Genomic DNA, 20,577 nt, shown 5'->3' with positions numbered 1-20,577 from the left:
CTCAAAGTGCATCACCACAATATTTTATTTTATTTTATTTTAATAGGTTTGGTTTTATTTTAACCAGATGACATTTACTTCCACTCAAAGTGCCTCAACGTAATATTGATTGTATTTATTGATATTAATTTTATTAATTAATTTAAACATTTTGGTTTAATTTAATTTAACCAGGTTTGAAATTCCTGTTTTAAAATCACTAAATTCACCCCAAATTACCTGCACTCAAAGTGCATCACCACAATATTTTATTTTATTTTATATTATTTAATTTTATTTCATTTCAATAGATTTGGTTTCATTTTAACCAGATGACATTTACTTCCACTCAAAGTGCCTCAACGCAGTATTGATTGTATTTATTGCTATTAATTTTATTAATTAATTTAAACATTTTGGTTTAATTTAATTTAACCAGGTTTGAAATTTCTGTTTTAAAATGACCAAATTCCCCCCAAATTACATTCAATTTAAAGTAAGCGCAGTATTTGTTTACTTTTATTTAATTCAATTTCAACCAGAAGACATTTCTGATGTTAAAGTTGAGAAACAGGCCCCCATTACTTCCACACAAAGTGCGTCACCGCGCGACATTTATCTTTTGTGAATGTATTTATTTATTAAAATGCATATTTTTTATTGTTACTTATTTCTTTCCCTTAATTTAGCTCATATTAAAAAAGAGAGAAGACTTTTAAAAGACTTGGAAAAAACTTTGAGTGGAAAAGGATCTGTTTCTCTTTGGCCTGCCTGTGTGTCTTCTTTAAATAGGTCGCTCTTGACTGTTGTACTTGCTTACGGCCATACCACCCTGAGCACGCCCGATCTCGTCCGATCTCGGAAGCTAAGCAGGGTCGGGCCTGGTTAGTACTTGGATGGGAGACCGCCTGGGAATACCAGGTGCTGTAAGCTTTTGCTTTTCCTTCAGCCAAGGCTCAGCTATCATTCTAGTTCCTTTACACTTTTATACGGATTAGCTGCTTCTTTTTTGTCTGTTTTCTCTTTCTCTGTGCCATCTTTCTGCTTGCGGTGTCACAAAGGACAGCTCAGCCTCGTCATTCTTCCTTTCTCCTGCAGGAGGCGATAGACGGGCCTTTTCTCTGTCTCTATTACAAACTCTTGAGTGCCGCGTGCTCTTTTGGAAATGACACCCCTCTCTTCAGTTTGAGACGGAGCTTCCCAAATTTGATTGTCATCCGAACCCCTTAGTGGTAAACTACACAGGAGATGCACCCTCTTAGATTTAAAGTTCATTTTCAAAAAAATTAACAAAAAACACATTCTCATGTTCATTTTTTCACTGATGTTGGTGTGGGATCAAATTATTTGCAATTAAACAAATGACATATTTCAGCTTTTTTGGTACTTTTTCATTACTTGGAACAGGACAAGAGTTTTTTATCATCTCAAAAAAAAAAAAAAAAATTCATTAAACTCATCAGCAAATATTGTTTCATTGTAGGAAAATATAGGCATGCCCTTTCTGTTTTAAAATCACTAAATTCACCCCAAATTACCTGCACTCAAAGTGCATCACCACAATATTTTATTTTATTTTATTTTAATAGGTTTGGTTTTATTTTAACAAGATGACTTTTACTTCCACTCAAAGTGCCTCAACGCAATATTGATTGTATTTATTGATATTAATTTTATTAATTAATTTAAACATTTTGGTTTAATTTAATTTAACCAGGTTTGAAATTTCTGTTTTAAAATCACTAAATTCATCCCCAAATTACCTGCACTCAAAGTGCATCACCACAATATTTTATTTAATTTTATATTATTTAATTTTATTTCATTTCAATAGATTTGGTTTCATTTTAACCAGATGACATTTACTTCCACTCAAAGTGCCTCAACGCAGTATTGATTGTATTTATTGCTATTAATTTTATTAATTAATTTAAACATTTTGGTTTAATTTAATTTAACCAGGTTTGAAATTTCTGTTTTAAAATCACTAAATTCACCCCAAATTACCTGCACTCAAAGTGCATCACCACAATATTTTATTTAATTTTATTTTAATTGTTTTGGTTTTATTTTAACCAGATGACATTTACTTCCACTCAAAGTGCCTCAACGCAATATTGATTGTATTTATTGATATTAATTATTTTAAACATTTTGGTTTAATTTAATTTAACCAGGTTTGAAATTTCTGTTTTAAAATGACCAAATTCCCCCCAAATTACATTCAATTTAAAGTAAGCGCAGTATTTGTTTACTTTTATTTAATTCAATTTCAACCAGAAGACATTTCTGATGTTAAAGTTGAGAAACAGGCCCCCATTACTTCCACACAAAGTGCGTCACCGCGCGACATTTATCTTTTGTGAATGTATTTATTTATTAAAATGCATATTTTTTATTGTTACTTATTTCTTTCCCTTAATTTAGCTCATATTAAAAAAGAGAGAAGACTTTTAAAAGACTTGGAAAAAACTTTGAGTGGAAAAGGATCTGTTTCTCTTTGGCCTGCCTGTGTGTCTTCTTTAAATAGGTCGCTCTTGACTGTTGTACTTGCTTACGGCCATACCACCCTGAGCACGCCCGATCTCGTCCGATCTCGGAAGCTAAGCAGGGTCGGGCCTGGTTAGTACTTGGATGGGAGACCGCCTGGGAATACCAGGTGCTGTAAGCTTTTGCTTTTCCTTCAGCCAAGGCTCAGCTATCATTCTAGTTCCTTTACACTTTTATACGGATTAGCTGCTTCTTTTTTGTCTGTTTTCTCTTTCTCTGTGCCATCTTTCTGCTTGCGGTGTCACAAAGGACAGCTCAGCCTCGTCATTCTTCCTTTCTCCTGCAGGAGGCGATAGACGGGCCTTTTCTCTGTCTCTATTACAAACTCTTGAGTGCCGCGTGCTCTTTTGGAAATGACACCCCTCTCTTCAGTTTGAGACGGAGCTTCCCAAATTTGATTGTCATCCGAACCCCTTAGTGGTAAACTACACAGGAGATGCACCCTCTTAGATTTAAAGTTCATTTTCAAATAAATTAACAAAAAACACATTCTCATGTTCATTTTTTCACTGATGTTGGTGTGGGATCAAATTATTTGCAATTAAACAAATGACATATTTCAGCTTTTTTGGTACTTTTTCATTACTTGGAACAGGACAAGAGTTTTTTATCATCTCAAAAAAAAAAAAAAAAATTCATTAAACTCATCAGCAAATATTGTTTCATTGTAGGAAAATATAGGCATGCCCTTTCTGTTTTAAAATCACTAAATTCACCCCAAATTACCTGCACTCAAAGTGCATCACCACAATATTTTATTTTATTTTATTTTAATAGGTTTGGTTTTATTTTAACAAGATGACTTTTACTTCCACTCAAAGTGCCTCAACGCAATATTGATTGTATTTATTGATATTAATTTTATTAATTAATTTAAACATTTTGGTTTAATTTAATTTAACCAGGTTTGAAATTTCTGTTTTAAAATCACTAAATTCATCCCCAAATTACCTGCACTCAAAGTGCATCACCACAATATTTTATTTAATTTTATATTATTTAATTTTATTTCATTTCAATAGATTTGGTTTCATTTTAACCAGATGACATTTACTTCCACTCAAAGTGCCTCAACGCAGTATTGATTGTATTTATTGCTATTAATTTTATTAATTAATTTAAACATTTTGGTTTAATTTAATTTAACCAGGTTTGAAATTTCTGTTTTAAAATCACTAAATTCACCCCAAATTACCTGCACTCAAAGTGCATCACCACAATATTTTATTTAATTTTATTTTAATTGTTTTGGTTTTATTTTAACCAGATGACATTTACTTCCACTCAAAGTGCCTCAACGCAATATTGATTGTATTTATTGATATTAATTATTTTAAACATTTTGGTTTAATTTAATTTAACCAGGTTTGAAATTTCTGTTTTAAAATGACCAAATTCCCCCCAAATTACATTCAATTTAAAGTAAGCGCAGTATTTGTTTACTTTTATTTAATTCAATTTCAACCAGAAGACATTTCTGATGTTAAAGTTGAGAAACAGGCCCCCATTACTTCCACACAAAGTGCGTCACCGCGCGACATTTATCTTTTGTGAATGTATTTATTTATTAAAATGCATATTTTTTATTGTTACTTATTTCTTTCCCTTAATTTAGCTCATATTAAAAAAGAGAGAAGACTTTTAAAAGACTTGGAAAAAACTTTGAGTGGAAAAGGATCTGTTTCTCTTTGGCCTGCCTGTGTGTCTTCTTTAAATAGGTCGCTCTTGACTGTTGTACTCGCTTACGGCCATACCACCCTGAGCACGCCCGATCTCGTCCGATCTCGGAAGCTAAGCAGGGTCGGGCCTGGTTAGTACTTGGATGGGAGACCGCCTGGGAATACCAGGTGCTGTAAGCTTTTGCTTTTCCTTCAGCCAAGGCTCAGCTATCATTCTAGTTCCTTTACACTTTTATACGGATTAGCTGCTTCTTTTTTGTCTGTTTTCTCTTTCTCTGTGCCATCTTTCTGCTTGCGGTGTCACAAAGGACAGCTCAGCCTCGTCATTCTTCCTTTCTCCTGCAGGAGGCGATAGACGGGCCTTTTCTCTGTCTCTATTACAAACTCTTGAGCGCCGCGTGCTCTTTTGGAAATGACACCCCTCTCTTCAGTTTGAGACGGAGCTTCCCAAATTTGATTGTCATCCGAACCCCTTAGTGGTAAACTACACAGGAGATGCACCCTCTTAGATTTAAAGTTCATTTTCAAATAAATTAACAAAAAACACATTCTCATGTTCATTTTTTCACTGATGTTGGTGTGGGATCAAATTATTTGCAATTAAACAAATGACATATTTCAGCTTTTTTGGTACTTTTTCATTACTTGGAACAGGACAAGAGTTTTTTATCATCTCAAAAAAAAAAAAAAAAATTCATTAAACTCATCAGCAAATATTGTTTCATTGTAGGAAAATATAGGCATGCCCTTTCTGTTTTAAAATCACTAAATTCACCCCAAATTACCTGCACTCAAAGTGCATCACCACAATATTTTATTTTATTTTATTTTAATAGGTTTGGTTTTATTTTAACAAGATGACTTTTACTTCCACTCAAAGTGCCTCAACGCAATATTGATTGTATTTATTGATATTAATTTTATTAATTAATTTAAACATTTTGGTTTAATTTAATTTAACCAGGTTTGAAATTTCTGTTTTAAAATCACTAAATTCATCCCCAAATTACCTGCACTCAAAGTGCATCACCACAATATTTTATTTAATTTTATATTATTTAATTTTATTTCATTTCAATAGATTTGGTTTCATTTTAACCAGATGACATTTACTTCCACTCAAAGTGCCTCAACGCAGTATTGATTGTATTTATTGCTATTAATTTTATTAATTAATTTAAACATTTTGGTTTAATTTAATTTAACCAGGTTTGAAATTTCTGTTTTAAAATCACTAAATTCACCCCAAATTACCTGCACTCAAAGTGCATCACCACAATATTTTATTTAATTTTATTTTAATTGTTTTGGTTTTATTTTAACCAGATGACATTTACTTCCACTCAAAGTGCCTCAACGCAATATTGATTGTATTTATTGATATTAATTATTTTAAACATTTTGGTTTAATTTAATTTAACCAGGTTTGAAATTTCTGTTTTAAAATGACCAAATTCCCCCCAAATTACATTCAATTTAAAGTAAGCGCAGTATTTGTTTACTTTTATTTAATTCAATTTCAACCAGAAGACATTTCTGATGTTAAAGTTGAGAAACAGGCCCCCATTACTTCCACACAAAGTGCGTCACCGCGCGACATTTATCTTTTGTGAATGTATTTATTTATTAAAATGCATATTTTTTATTGTTACTTATTTCTTTCCCTTAATTTAGCTCATATTAAAAAAGAGAGAAGACTTTTAAAAGACTTGGAAAAAACTTTGAGTGGAAAAGGATCTGTTTCTCTTTGGCCTGCCTGTGTGTCTTCTTTAAATAGGTCGCTCTTGACTGTTGTACTCGCTTACGGCCATACCACCCTGAGCACGCCCGATCTCGTCCGATCTCGGAAGCTAAGCAGGGTCGGGCCTGGTTAGTACTTGGATGGGAGACCGCCTGGGAATACCAGGTGCTGTAAGCTTTTGCTTTTCCTTCAGCCAAGGCTCAGCTATCATTCTAGTTCCTTTACACTTTTATACGGATTAGCTGCTTCTTTTTTGTCTGTTTTCTCTTTCTCTGTGCCATCTTTCTGCTTGCGGTGTCACAAAGGACAGCTCAGCCTCGTCATTCTTCCTTTCTCCTGCAGGAGGCGATAGACGGGCCTTTTCTCTGTCTCTATTACAAACTCTTGAGCGCCGCGTGCTCTTTTGGAAATGACACCCCTCTCTTCAGTTTGAGACGGAGCTTCCCAAATTTGATTGTCATCCGAACCCCTTAGTGGTAAACTACACAGGAGATGCACCCTCTTAGATTTAAAGTTCATTTTCAAATAAATTAACAAAAAACACATTCTCATGTTCATTTTTTCACTGATGTTGGTGTGGGATCAAATTATTTGCAATTAAACAAATGACATATTTCAGCTTTTTTGGTACTTTTTCATTACTTGGAACAGGACAAGAGTTTTTTATCATCTCAAAAAAAAAAAAAAAATTCATTAAACTCATCAGCAAATATTGTTTCATTGTAGGAAAATATAGGCATGCCCTTTCTGTTTTAAAATCACTAAATTCACCCCAAATTACCTGCACTCAAAGTGCATCACCACAATATTTTATTTTATTTTATTTTAATAGGTTTGGTTTTATTTTAACAAGATGACTTTTACTTCCACTCAAAGTGCCTCAACGCAATATTGATTGTATTTATTGCTATTAATTTTATTAATTAATTTAAACATTTTGGTTTAATTTAATTTAACCAGGTTTGAAATTTCTGTTTTAAAATCACTAAATTCATCCCCAAATTACCTGCACTCAAAGTGCATCACCACAATATTTTATTTAATTTTATATTATTTAATTTTATTTCATTTCAATAGATTTGGTTTCATTTTAACCAGATGACATTTACTTCCACTCAAAGTGCCTCAACGCAGTATTGATTGTATTTATTGCTATTAATTTTATTAATTAATTTAAACATTTTGGTTTAATTTAATTTAACCAGGTTTGAAATTTCTGTTTTAAAATCACTAAATTCACCCCAAATTACCTGCACTCAAAGTGCATCACCACAATATTTTATTTAATTTTATTTTAATTGTTTTGGTTTTATTTTAACCAGATGACATTTACTTCCACTCAAAGTGCCTCACCGCAATATTGATTGTATTTATTGATATTAATTATTTTAAACATTTTGGTTTAATTTAATTTAACCAGGTTTGAAATTTCTGTTTTAAAATGACCAAATTCCCCCCAAATTACATTCAATTTAAAGTAAGCGCAGTGTTTGTTTACTTTTATTTAATTCAATTTCAACCAGAAGACATTTCTGATGTTAAAGTTGAGAAACAGGCCCCCATTACTTCCACACAAAGTGCGTCACCGCGCGACATTTATCTTTTGTGAATGTATTTATTTATTAAAATGCATATTTTTTATTGTTACTTATTTCTTTCCCTTAATTTAGCTCATATTAAAAAAGAGAGAAGACTTTTAAAAGACTTGGAAAAAACTTTGAGTGGAAAAGGATCTGTTTCTCTTTGGCCTGCCTGTGTGTCTTCTTTAAATAGGTCGCTCTTGACTGTTGTACTCGCTTACGGCCATACCACCCTGAGCACGCCCGATCTCGTCCGATCTCGGAAGCTAAGCAGGGTCGGGCCTGGTTAGTACTTGGATGGGAGACCGCCTGGGAATACCAGGTGCTGTAAGCTTTTGCTTTTCTTTCAGCCAAGGCTCAGCTATCATTCTAGTTCCTTCACACTTTTATACGGATTAGCTGCTTCTTTTTTGTCTGTTTTCTCTTTCTCTGTGCCATCTTTCTGCTTGCGGTGTCACAAAGGACAGCTCAGCCTCGTCATTCTTCCTTTCTCCTGCAGGAGGCGATAGACGGGCCTTTTCTCTGTCTCTATTACAAACTCTTGAGCGCCGCGTGCTCTTTTGGAAATGACACCCCTCTCTTCAGTTTGAGATGGAGCTTCCCAAATTTGATTGTCATCCGAACCCCTTAGTGGTAAACTACACAGGAGATGCACCCTCTTAGATTTAAAGTTCATTTTCAAATAAATTAACAAAAAACACATTCTCATGTTCATTTTTTCACTGATGTTGGTGTGGGATCAAATTATTTGCAATTAAACAAATGACATATTTCAGCTTTTTTGGTACTTTTTCATTACTTGGAACAGGACAAGAGTTTTTTATCATCTCAAAAAAAAAAAAAAAAAATCAAACTCATCAGCAAATATTGTTTCATTGTAGGAACATATAGGCATGCCCTTTCTGTTTTAAAATCACTAAATTCACCCCAAATTACCTGCACTCAAAGTGCATCACCACAATATTTTATTTTATTTTATTTTAATAGGTTTGGTTTTATTTTAACCAGATGACATTTACTTCCACTCAAAGTGCCTCAACGTAATATTGATTGTATTTATTGATATTAATTTTATTAATTAATTTAAACATTTTGGTTTAATTTAATTTAACCAGGTTTGAAATTCCTGTTTTAAAATCACTAAATTCACCCCAAATTACCTGCACTCAAAGTGCATCACCACAATATTTTATTTTATTTTATATTATTTAATTTTATTTTATTTCAATAGATTTGGTTTCATTTTAACCAGATGACATTTACTTCCACTCAAAGTGCCTCAACGCAGTATTGATTGTATTTATTGCTATTAATTTTATTAATTAATTTAAACATTTTGGTTTAATTTAATTTAACCAGGTTTGAAATTTCTGTTTTAAAATGACCAAATTCCCCCCAAATTACATTCAATTTAAAGTAAGCGCAGTGTTTGTTTACTTTTATTTAATTCAATTTCAACCAGAAGACATTTCTGATGTTAAAGTTGAGAAACAGGCCCCCATTACTTCCACACAAAGTGCGTCACCGCGCGACATTTATCTTTTGTGAATGTATTTATTTATTAAAATGCATATTTTTTATTGTTACTTATTTCTTTCCCTTAATTTAGCTCATATTAAAAAAGAGAGAAGACTTTTAAAAGACTTGGAAAAAACTTTGAGTGGAAAAGGATCTGTTTCTCTTTGGCCTGCTTGTGTGTCTTCTTTAAATAGGTCGCTCTTGACTGTTGTACTCGCTTACGGCCATACCACCCTGAGCACGCCCGATCTCGTCCGATCTCGGAAGCTAAGCAGGGTCGGGCCTGGTTAGTACTTGGATGGGAAACCGCCTGGGAATACCAGGTGCTGTAAGCTTTTGCTTTTCTTTCAGCCAAGGCTCAGCTATCATTCTAGTTCCTTTACACTTTTATACGGATTAGCTGCTTCTTTTTTGTCTGTTTTCTCTTTCTCTGTGCCATCTTTCTGCTTGCGGTGTCACAAAGGACAGCTCAGCCTCGTCATTCTTCCTTTCTCCTGCAGGAGGCGATAGACGGGCCTTTTCTCTGTCTCTATTACAAACTCTTGAGCGCCGCGTGCTCTTTTGGAAATGACACCCCTCTCTTCAGTTTGAGACGGAGCTTCCCAAATTTGATTGTCATCCGAACCCCTTAGTGGTAAACTACACAGGAGATGCACCCTCTTAGATTTAAAGTTCATTTTCAAATAAATTAACAAAAAACACATTCTCATGTTCATTTTTTCACTGATGTTGGTGTGGGATCAAATTATTTGCAATTAAACAAATGACATATTTCAGCTTTTTTGGTACTTTTTCATTACTTGGAACAGGACAAGAGTTTTTTATCATCTCAAAAAAAAAAAAAAAATTCATTAAACTCATCAGCAAATATTGTTTCATTGTAGGAAAATATAGGCATGCCCTTTCTGTTTTAAAATCACTAAATTCACCCCAAATTACCTGCACTCAAAGTGCATCACCACAATATTTTATTTTATTTTATTTTAATAGGTTTGGTTTTATTTTAACAAGATGACTTTTACTTCCACTCAAAGTGCCTCAACGCAATATTGATTGTATTTATTGATATTAATTTTATTAATTAATTTAAACATTTTGGTTTAATTTAATTTAACCAGGTTTGAAATTTCTGTTTTAAAATCACTAAATTCACCCCAAATTACCTGCACTCAAAGTGCATCACCACAATATTTTATTTTATTTTATATTATTTAATTTTATTTTATTTCAATAGATTTGGTTTCATTTTAACCAGATGACATTTACTTCCACTCAAAGTGCCTCAACGCAGTATTGATTGTATTTATTGCTATTAATTTTATTAATTAATTTAAACATTTTGGTTTAATTTAATTTAACCAGGTTTGAAATTTCTGTTTTAAAATGACAAATTTCCCCCCTAAATTACATTCAATTTAAAGTAAGCGCAGTATTTGTTTACTTTTATTTAATTCAATTTCAACCAGAAGACATTTCTGATGTTAAAGTTGAGAAACAGGCCCCCATTACTTCCACACAAAGTGCGTCACCGCGCGACATTTATCTTTTGTGAATGTATTTATTTATTAAAATGCATATTTTTTATTGTTACTTATTTCTTTCCCTTAATTTAGCTCATATTAAAAAAGAGAGAAGACTTTTAAAAGACTTGGAAAAAACTTTGAGTGGAAAAGGATCTGTTTCTCTTTGGCCTGCCTGTGTGTCTTCTTTAAATAGGTCGCTCTTGACTGTTGTACTCGCTTACGGCCATACCACCCTGAGCACGCCCGATCTCGTCCGATCTCGGAAGCTAAGCAGGGTCGGGCCTGGTTAGTACTTGGATGGGAGACCGCCTGGGAATACCAGGTGCTGTAAGCTTTTGCTTTTCCTTCAGCCAAGGCTCAGCTATCATTCTAGTTCCTTTACACTTTTATACGGATTAGCTGCTTCTTTTTTGTCTGTTTTCTCTTTCTCTGTGCCATCTTTCTGCTTGCGGTGTCACAAAGGACAGCTCAGCCTCGTCATTCTTCCTTTCTCCTGCAGGAGGCGATAGACGGGCCTTTTCTCTGTCTCTATTACAAACTCTTGAGCGCCGCGTGCTCTTTTGGAAATGACACCCCTCTCTTCAGTTTGAGACGGAGCTTCCCAAATTTGATTGTCATCCGAACCCCTTAGTGGTAAACTACACAGGAGATGCACCCTCTTAGATTTAAAGTTCATTTTCAAATAAATTAACAAAAAACACATTCTCATGTTCATTTTTTCACTGATGTTGGTGTGGGATCAAATTATTTGCAATTAAACAAATGACATATTTCAGCTTTTTTGGTACTTTTTCATTACTTGGAACAGGACAAGAGTTTTTTATCATCTCAAAAAAAAAAAAAAAATTCATTAAACTCATCAGCAAATATTGTTTCATTGTAGGAAAATATAGGCATGCCCTTTCTGTTTTAAAATCACTAAATTCACCCCAAATTACCTGCACTCAAAGTGCATCACCACAATATTTTATTTTATTTTATTTTAATAGGTTTGGTTTTATTTTAACAAGATGACTTTTACTTCCACTCAAAGTGCCTCAACGCAATATTGATTGTATTTATTGATATTAATTTTATTAATTAATTTAAACATTTTGGTTTAATTTAATTTAACCAGGTTTGAAATTTCTGTTTTAAAATCACTAAATTCATCCCCAAATTACCTGCACTCAAAGTGCATCACCACAATATTTTATTTAATTTTATATTATTTAATTTTATTTCATTTCAATAGATTTGGTTTCATTTTAACCAGATGACATTTACTTCCACTCAAAGTGCCTCAACGCAGTATTGATTGTATTTATTGCTATTAATTTTATTAATTAATTTAAACATTTTGGTTTAATTTAATTTAACCAGGTTTGAAATTTCTGTTTTAAAATCACTAAATTCACCCCAAATTACCTGCACTCAAAGTGCATCACCACAATATTTTATTTAATTTTATTTTAATTGTTTTGGTTTTATTTTAACCAGATGACATTTACTTCCACTCAAAGTGCCTCACCGCAATATTGATTGTATTTATTGATATTAATTATTTTAAACATTTTGGTTTAATTTAATTTAACCAGGTTTGAAATTTCTGTTTTAAAATGACCAAATTCCCCCCAAATTACATTCAATTTAAAGTAAGCGCAGTATTTGTTTACTTTTATTTAATTCAATTTCAACCAGAAGACATTTCTGATGTTAAAGTTGAGAAACAGGCCCCCATTACTTCCACACAAAGTGCGTCACCGCGCGACATTTATCTTTTGTGAATGTATTTATTTATTAAAATGCATATTTTTTATTGTTACTTATTTCTTTCCCTTAATTTAGCTCATATTAAAAAAGAGAGAAGACTTTTAAAAGACTTGGAAAAAACTTTGAGTGGAAAAGGATCTGTTTCTCTTTGGCCTGCCTGTGTGTCTTCTTTAAATAGGTCGCTCTTGACTGTTGTACTTGCTTACGGCCATACCACCCTGAGCACGCCCGATCTCGTCCGATCTCGGAAGCTAAGCAGGGTCGGGCCTGGTTAGTACTTGGATGGGAGACCGCCTGGGAATACCAGGTGCTGTAAGCTTTTGCTTTTCCTTCAGCCAAGGCTCAGCTATCATTCTAGTTCCTTTACACTTTTATACGGATTAGCTGCTTCTTTTTTGTCTGTTTTCTCTTTCTCTGTGCCATCTTTCTGCTTGCGGTGTCACAAAGGACAGCTCAGCCTCGTCATTCTTCCTTTCTCCTGCAGGAGGCGATAGACGGGCCTTTTCTCTGTCTCTATTACAAACTCTTGAGTGCCGCGTGCTCTTTTGGAAATGACACCCCTCTCTTCAGTTTGAGACGGAGCTTCCCAAATTTGATTGTCATCCGAACCCCTTAGTGGTAAACTACACAGGAGATGCACCCTCTTAGATTTAAAGTTCATTTTCAAATAAATTAACAAAAAACACATTCTCATGTTCATTTTTTCACTGATGTTGGTGTGGGATCAAATTATTTGCAATTAAACAAATGACATATTTCAGCTTTTTTGGTACTTTTTCATTACTTGGAACAGGACAAGAGTTTTTTATCATCTCAAAAAAAAAAAAAAAAATTCATTAAACTCATCAGCAAATATTGTTTCATTGTAGGAAAATATAGGCATGCCCTTTCTGTTTTAAAATCACTAAATTCACCCCAAATTACCTGCACTCAAAGTGCATCACCACAATATTTTATTTTATTTTATTTTAATAGGTTTGGTTTTATTTTAACAAGATGACTTTTACTTCCACTCAAAGTGCCTCAACGCAATATTGATTGTATTTATTGATATTAATTTTATTAATTAATTTAAACATTTTGGTTTAATTTAATTTAACCAGGTTTGAAATTTCTGTTTTAAAATCACTAAATTCATCCCCAAATTACCTGCACTCAAAGTGCATCACCACAATATTTTATTTAATTTTATATTATTTAATTTTATTTCATTTCAATAGATTTGGTTTCATTTTAACCAGATGACATTTACTTCCACTCAAAGTGCCTCAACGCAGTATTGATTGTATTTATTGCTATTAATTTTATTAATTAATTTAAACATTTTGGTTTAATTTAATTTAACCAGGTTTGAAATTTCTGTTTTAAAATCACTAAATTCACCCCAAATTACCTGCACTCAAAGTGCATCACCACAATATTTTATTTAATTTTATTTTAATTGTTTTGGTTTTATTTTAACCAGATGACATTTACTTCCACTCAAAGTGCCTCAACGCAATATTGATTGTATTTATTGATATTAATTATTTTAAACATTTTGGTTTAATTTAATTTAACCAGGTTTGAAATTTCTGTTTTAAAATGACCAAATTCCCCCCAAATTACATTCAATTTAAAGTAAGCGCAGTATTTGTTTACTTTTATTTAATTCAATTTCAACCAGAAGACATTTCTGATGTTAAAGTTGAGAAACAGGCCCCCATTACTTCCACACAAAGTGCGTCACCGCGCGACATTTATCTTTTGTGAATGTATTTATTTATTAAAATGCATATTTTTTATTGTTACTTATTTCTTTCCCTTAATTTAGCTCATATTAAAAAAGAGAGAAGACTTTTAAAAGACTTGGAAAAAACTTTGAGTGGAAAAGGATCTGTTTCTCTTTGGCCTGCCTGTGTGTCTTCTTTAAATAGGTCGCTCTTGACTGTTGTACTTGCTTACGGCCATACCACCCTGAGCACGCCCGATCTCGTCCGATCTCGGAAGCTAAGCAGGGTCGGGCCTGGTTAGTACTTGGATGGGAGACCGCCTGGGAATACCAGGTGCTGTAAGCTTTTGCTTTTCCTTCAGCCAAGGCTCAGCTATCATTCTAGTTCCTTTACACTTTTATACGGATTAGCTGCTTCTTTTTTGTCTGTTTTCTCTTTCTCTGTGCCATCTTTCTGCTTGCGGTGTCACAAAGGACAGCTCAGCCTCGTCATTCTTCCTTTCTCCTGCAGGAGGCGATAGACGGGCCTTTTCTCTGTCTCTATTACAAACTCTTGAGTGCCGCGTGCTCTTTTGGAAATGACACCCCTCTCTTCAGTTTGAGACGGAGCTTCCCAAATTTGATTGTCATCCGAACCCCTTAGTGGTAAACTACACAGGAGATGCACCCTCTTAGATTTAAAGTTCATTTTCAAATAAATTAACAAAAAACACATTCTCATGTTCATTTTTTCACTGATGTTGGTGTGGGATCAAATTATTTGCAATTAAACAAATGACATATTTCAGCTTTTTTGGTACTTTTTCATTACTTGGAACAGGACAAGAGTTTTTTATCATCTCAAAAAAAAAAAAAAAAATTCATTAAACTCATCAGCAAATATTGTTTCATTGTAGGAAAATATAGGCATGCCCTTTCTGTTTTAAAATCACTAAATTCACCCCAAATTACCTGCACTCAAAGTGCATCACCACAATATTTTATTTTATTTTATTTTAATAGGTTTGGTTTTATTTTAACAAGATGACTTTTACTTCCACTCAAAGTGCCTCAACGCAATATTGATTGTATTTATTGATATTAATTTTATTAATTAATTTAAACATTTTGGTTTAATTTAATTTAACCAGGTTTGAAATTTCTGTTTTAAAATCACTAAATTCATCCCCAAATTACCTGCACTCAAAGTGCATCACCACAATATTTTATTTAATTTTATATTATTTAATTTTATTTCATTTCAATAGATTTGGTTTCATTTTAACCAGATGACATTTACTTCCACTCAAAGTGCCTCAACGCAGTATTGATTGTATTTATTGCTATTAATTTTATTAATTAATTTAAACATTTTGGTTTAATTTAATTTAACCAGGTTTGAAATTTCTGTTTTAAAATCACTAAATTCACCCCAAATTACCTGCACTCAAAGTGCATCACCACAATATTTTATTTAATTTTATTTTAATTGTTTTGGTTTTATTTTAACCAGATGACATTTACTTCCACTCAAAGTGCCTCAACGCAATATTGATTGTATTTATTGATATTAATTATTTTAAACATTTTGGTTTAATTTAATTTAACCAGGTTTGAAATTTCTGTTTTAAAATGACCAAATTCCCCCCAAATTACATTCAATTTAAAGTAAGCGCAGTATTTGTTTACTTTTATTTAATTCAATTTCAACCAGAAGACATTTCTGATGTTAAAGTTGAGAAACAGGCCCCCATTACTTCCACACAAAGTGCGTCACCGCGCGACATTTATCTTTTGTGAATGTATTTATTTATTAAAATGCATATTTTTTATTGTTACTTATTTCTTTCCCTTAATTTAGCTCATATTAAAAAAGAGAGAAGACTTTTAAAAGACTTGGAAAAAACTTTGAGTGGAAAAGGATCTGTTTCTCTTTGGCCTGCCTGTGTGTCTTCTTTAAATAGGTCGCTCTTGACTGTTGTACTCGCTTACGGCCATACCACCCTGAGCACGCCCGATCTCGTCCGATCTCGGAAGCTAAGCAGGGTCGGGCCTGGTTAGTACTTGGATGGGAGACCGCCTGGGAATACCAGGTGCTGTAAGCTTTTGCTTTTCCTTCAGCCAAGGCTCAGCTATCATTCTAGTTCCTTTACACTTTTATACGGATTAGCTGCTTCTTTTTTGTCTGTTTTCTCTTTCTCTGTGCCATCTTTCTGCTTGCGGTGTCACAAAGGACAGCTCAGCCTCGTCATTCTTCCTTTCTCCTGCAGGAGGCGATAGACGGGCCTTTTCTCTGTCTCTATTACAAACTCTTGAGCGCCGCGTGCTCTTTTGGAAATGACACCCCTCTCTTCAGTTTGAGACGGAGCTTCCCAAATTTGATTGTCATCCGAACCCCTTAGTGGTAAACTACACAGGAGATGCACCCTCTTAGATTTAAAGTTCATTTTCAAATAAATTAACAAAAAACACATTCTCATGTTCATTTTTTCACTGATGTTGGTGTGGGATCAAATTATTTGCAATTAAACAAATGACATATTTCAGCTTTTTTGGTACTTTTTCATTACTTGGAACAGGACAAGAGTTTTTTATCATCTCAAAAAAAAAAAAAAAATTCATTAAACTCATCAGCAAATATTGTTTCATTGTAGGAAAATATAGGCATGCCCTTTCTGTTTTAAAATCACTAAATTCACCCCAAATTACCTGCACTCAAAGTGCATCACCACAATATTTTATTTTATTTTATTTTAATAGGTTTGGTTTTATTTTAACAAGATGACTTTTACTTCCACTCAAAGTGCCTCAACGCAATATTGATTGTATTTATTGCTATTAATTTTATTAATTAATTTAAACATTTTGGTTTAATTTAATTTAACCAGGTTTGAAATTTCTGTTTTAAAATCACTAAATTCATCCCCAAATTACCTGCACTCAAAGTGCATCACCACAATATTTTATTTAATTTTATTTTAATTGTTTTGGTTTTATTTTAACCAGATGACATTTACTTCCACTCAAAGTGCCTCAACGCAATATTGATTGTATTTATTGATATTAATTATTTTAAACATTTTGGTTTAATTTAATTTAACCAGGTTTGAAATTTCTGTTTTAAAATGACCAAATTCCCCCCAAATTACATTCAATTTAAAGTAAGCGCAGTATTTGTTTACTTTTATTTAATTCAATTTCAACCAGAAGACATTTCTGATGTTAAAGTTGAGAAACAGGCCCCCATTACTTCCACACAAAGTGCGTCACCGCGCGACATTTATCTTTTGTGAATGTATTTATTTATTAAAATGCATATTTTTTATTGTTACTTATTTCTTTCCCTTAATTTAGCTCATATTAAAAAAGAGAGAAGACTTTTAAAAGACTTGGAAAAAACTTTGAGTGGAAAAGGATCTGTTTCTCTTTGGCCTGCCTGTGTGTCTTCTTTAAATAGGTCGCTCTTGACTGTTGTACTCGCTTACCGCCATACCACCCTGAGCACGCCCGATCTCGTCCGATCTCGGAAGCTAAGCAGGGTCGGGCCTGGTTAGTACTTGGATGGGAGACCGCCTGGGAATACCAGGTGCTGTAAGCTTTTGCTTTTCCTTCAGCCAAGGCTCAGCTATCATTCTAGTTCCTTTACACTTTTATACGGATTAGCTGCTTCTTTTTTGTCTGTTTTCTCTTTCTCTGTGCCATCTTTCTGCTTGCTGTGTCACAAAGGACAGCTCAGCCTCGTCATTCTTCCTTTCTCCTGCAGGAGGCGATAGACGGGCCTTTTCTCTGTCTCTATTACAAACTCTTGAGCGCCGCGTGCTCTTTTGGAAATGACACCCCTCTCTTCAGTTTGAGACGGAGCTTCCCAAATTTGATTGTCATCCGAACCCCTTAGTGGTAAACTACACAGGAGATGCACCCTCTTAGATTTAAAGTTCATTTTCAAATAAATTAACAAAAAACACATTCTCATGTTCATTTTTTCACTGATGTTGGTGTGGGATCAAATTATTTGCAATTAAACAAATGACATATTTCAGCTTTTTTGGTACTTTTTCATTACTTGGAACAGGACAAGAGTTTTTTATCATCTCAAAAAAAAAAAAAAAAAATTCATTAAACTCATCAGCAAATATTGTTTCATTGTAGGAAAATATAGGCATGCCCTTTCTGTTTTAAAATCACTAAATTCACCCCAAATTACCTGCACTCAAAGTGCATCACCACAATATTTTATTTTATTTTATTTTAATAGGTTTGGTTTTATTTTAACAAGATGACTTTTACTTCCACTCAAAGTGCCTCAACGCAATATTGATTGTATTTATTGATATTAATTTTATTAATTAATTTAAACATTTTGGTTTAATTTAATTTAACCAGGTTTGAAATTTCTGTTTTAAAATCACTAAATTCATCCCCAAATTACCTGCACTCAAAGTGCATCACCACAATATTTTATTTAATTTTATATTATTTAATTTTATTTCATTTCAATAGATTTGGTTTCATTTTAACCAGATGACATTTACTTCCACTCAAAGTGCCTCAACGCAGTATTGATTGTATTTATTGCTATTAATTTTATTAATTAATTTAAACATTTTGGTTTAATTTAATTTAACCAGGTTTGAAATTTCTGTTTTAAAATCACTAAATTCACCCCAAATTACCTGCACTCAAAGTGCATCACCACAATATTTTATTTAATTTTATTTTAATTGTTTTGGTTTTATTTTAACCAGATGACATTTACTTCCACTCAAAGTGCCTCACCGCAATATTGATTGTATTTATTGATATTAATTATTTTAAACATTTTGGTTTAATTTAATTTAACCAGGTTTGAAATTTCTGTTTTAAAATGACCAAATTCCCCCCAAATTACATTCAATTTAAAGTAAGCGCAGTGTTTGTTTACTTTTATTTAATTCAATTTCAACCAGAAGACATTTCTGATGTTAAAGTTGAGAAACAGGCCCCCATTACTTCCACACAAAGTGCGTCACCGCGCGACATTTATCTTTTGTGAATGTATTTATTTATTAAAATGCATATTTTTTATTGTTACTTATTTCTTTCCCTTAATTTAGCTCATATTAAAAAAGAGAGAAGACTTTTAAAAGACTTGGAAAAAACTTTGAGTGGAAAAGGATCTGTTTCTCTTTGGCCTGCCTGTGTGTCTTCTTTAAATAGGTCGCTCTTGACTGTTGTACTCGCTTACGGCCATACCACCCTGAGCACGCCCGATCTCGTCCGATCTCGGAAGCTAAGCAGGGTCGGGCCTGGTTAGTACTTGGATGGGAGACCGCCTGGGAATACCAGGTGCTGTAAGCTTTTGCTTTTCTTTCAGCCAAGGCTCAGCTATCATTCTAGTTCCTTCACACTTTTATACGGATTAGCTGCTTCTTTTTTGTCTGTTTTCTCTTTCTCTGTGCCATCTTTCTGCTTGCGGTGTCACAAAGGACAGCTCAGCCTCGTCATTCTTCCTTTCTCCTGCAGGAGGCGATAGACGGGCCTTTTCTCTGTCTCTATTACAAACTCTTGAGCGCCGCGTGCTCTTTTGGAAATGACACCCCTCTCTTCAGTTTGAGATGGAGCTTCCCAAATTTGATTGTCATCCGAACCCCTTAGTGGTAAACTACACAGGAGATGCACCCTCTTAGATTTAAAGTTCATTTTCAAATAAATTAACAAAAAACACATTCTCATGTTCATTTTTTCACTGATGTTGGTGTGGGATCAAATTATTTGCAATTAAACAAATGACATATTTCAGCTTTTTTGGTACTTTTTCATTACTTGGAACAGGACAAGAGTTTTTTATCATCTCAAAAAAAAAAAAAAAAAATCAAACTCATCAGCAAATATTGTTTCATTGTAGGAACATATAGGCATGCCCTTTCTGTTTTAAAATCACTAAATTCACCCCAAATTACCTGCACTCAAAGTGCATCACCACAATATTTTATTTTATTTTATTTTAATAGGTTTGGTTTTATTTTAACCAGATGACATTTACTTCCACTCAAAGTGCCTCAACGTAATATTGATTGTATTTATTGATATTAATTTTATTAATTAATTTAAACATTTTGGTTTAATTTAATTTAACCAGGTTTGAAATTCCTGTTTTAAAATCACTAAATTCACCCCAAATTACCTGCACTCAAAGTGCATCACCACAATATTTTATTTTATTTTATATTATTTAATTTTATTTTATTTCAATAGATTTGGTTTCATTTTAACCAGATGACATTTACTTCCACTCAAAGTGCCTCAACGCAGTATTGATTGTATTTATTGCTATTAATTTTATTAATTAATTTAAACATTTTGGTTTAATTTAATTTAACCAGGTTTGAAATTTCTGTTTTAAAATGACCAAATTCCCCCCAAATTACATTCAATTTAAAGTAAGCGCAGTGTTTGTTTACTTTTATTTAATTCAATTTCAACCAGAAGACATTTCTGATGTTAAAGTTGAGAAACAGGCCCCCATTACTTCCACACAAAGTGCGTCACCGCGCGACATTTATCTTTTGTGAATGTATTTATTTAT

At 33.1% G+C, this 20,577-nt stretch overlaps 12 non-coding genes across 12 annotated transcripts; all 12 read left to right on the top strand.

The window, feature by feature from the left end:
- The first annotated feature begins 793 nt into the window (after nt 1–793).
- LOC128017870 (5S ribosomal RNA) lies at nt 794–912 on the top strand. Its single transcript, XR_008184568.1, has one exon. It is a non-coding gene; the product is annotated as a 5S ribosomal RNA (ribosomal RNA).
- A 1,619-nt stretch (nt 913–2,531) lies between these two features.
- Nucleotides 2,532–2,650, top strand: LOC128017869 (5S ribosomal RNA). The gene has a single exon (XR_008184567.1). It is a non-coding gene; the product is annotated as a 5S ribosomal RNA (ribosomal RNA).
- Nucleotides 2,651–4,269: 1,619 nt separating this feature from the next.
- Nucleotides 4,270–4,388, top strand: LOC128017867 (5S ribosomal RNA). Its single transcript, XR_008184565.1, has one exon. It is a non-coding gene; the product is annotated as a 5S ribosomal RNA (ribosomal RNA).
- A 1,619-nt stretch (nt 4,389–6,007) lies between these two features.
- Nucleotides 6,008–6,126, top strand: LOC128017866 (5S ribosomal RNA). Its single transcript, XR_008184564.1, has one exon. It is a non-coding gene; the product is annotated as a 5S ribosomal RNA (ribosomal RNA).
- Nucleotides 6,127–7,744: 1,618 nt separating this feature from the next.
- Nucleotides 7,745–7,863, top strand: LOC128017865 (5S ribosomal RNA). The gene has a single exon (XR_008184563.1). It is a non-coding gene; the product is annotated as a 5S ribosomal RNA (ribosomal RNA).
- Nucleotides 7,864–9,263: 1,400 nt separating this feature from the next.
- LOC128017911 (5S ribosomal RNA) lies at nt 9,264–9,382 on the top strand. The gene has a single exon (XR_008184607.1). It is a non-coding gene; the product is annotated as a 5S ribosomal RNA (ribosomal RNA).
- Nucleotides 9,383–10,785: 1,403 nt separating this feature from the next.
- Nucleotides 10,786–10,904, top strand: LOC128017864 (5S ribosomal RNA). The gene has a single exon (XR_008184562.1). It is a non-coding gene; the product is annotated as a 5S ribosomal RNA (ribosomal RNA).
- Nucleotides 10,905–12,522: 1,618 nt separating this feature from the next.
- Nucleotides 12,523–12,641, top strand: LOC128017863 (5S ribosomal RNA). Its single transcript, XR_008184561.1, has one exon. It is a non-coding gene; the product is annotated as a 5S ribosomal RNA (ribosomal RNA).
- A 1,619-nt stretch (nt 12,642–14,260) lies between these two features.
- On the top strand, nt 14,261–14,379 carry LOC128017862 (5S ribosomal RNA). The gene has a single exon (XR_008184560.1). It is a non-coding gene; the product is annotated as a 5S ribosomal RNA (ribosomal RNA).
- A 1,619-nt stretch (nt 14,380–15,998) lies between these two features.
- LOC128017861 (5S ribosomal RNA) lies at nt 15,999–16,117 on the top strand. The gene has a single exon (XR_008184559.1). It is a non-coding gene; the product is annotated as a 5S ribosomal RNA (ribosomal RNA).
- Nucleotides 16,118–17,491: 1,374 nt separating this feature from the next.
- On the top strand, nt 17,492–17,610 carry LOC128017927 (5S ribosomal RNA). The gene has a single exon (XR_008184622.1). It is a non-coding gene; the product is annotated as a 5S ribosomal RNA (ribosomal RNA).
- Nucleotides 17,611–19,230: 1,620 nt separating this feature from the next.
- On the top strand, nt 19,231–19,349 carry LOC128017860 (5S ribosomal RNA). Its single transcript, XR_008184558.1, has one exon. It is a non-coding gene; the product is annotated as a 5S ribosomal RNA (ribosomal RNA).
- Nucleotides 19,350–20,577: the final 1,228 nt, after the last annotated feature.

Source organism: Carassius gibelio, chromosome A7 (genome assembly GCF_023724105.1).
Source record: "Carassius gibelio isolate Cgi1373 ecotype wild population from Czech Republic chromosome A7, carGib1.2-hapl.c, whole genome shotgun sequence".
Lineage (NCBI taxonomy): Eukaryota > Metazoa > Chordata > Actinopteri > Cypriniformes > Cyprinidae > Carassius > Carassius gibelio.
This window is presented reverse-complemented; position numbering and strand designations above follow the sequence as displayed.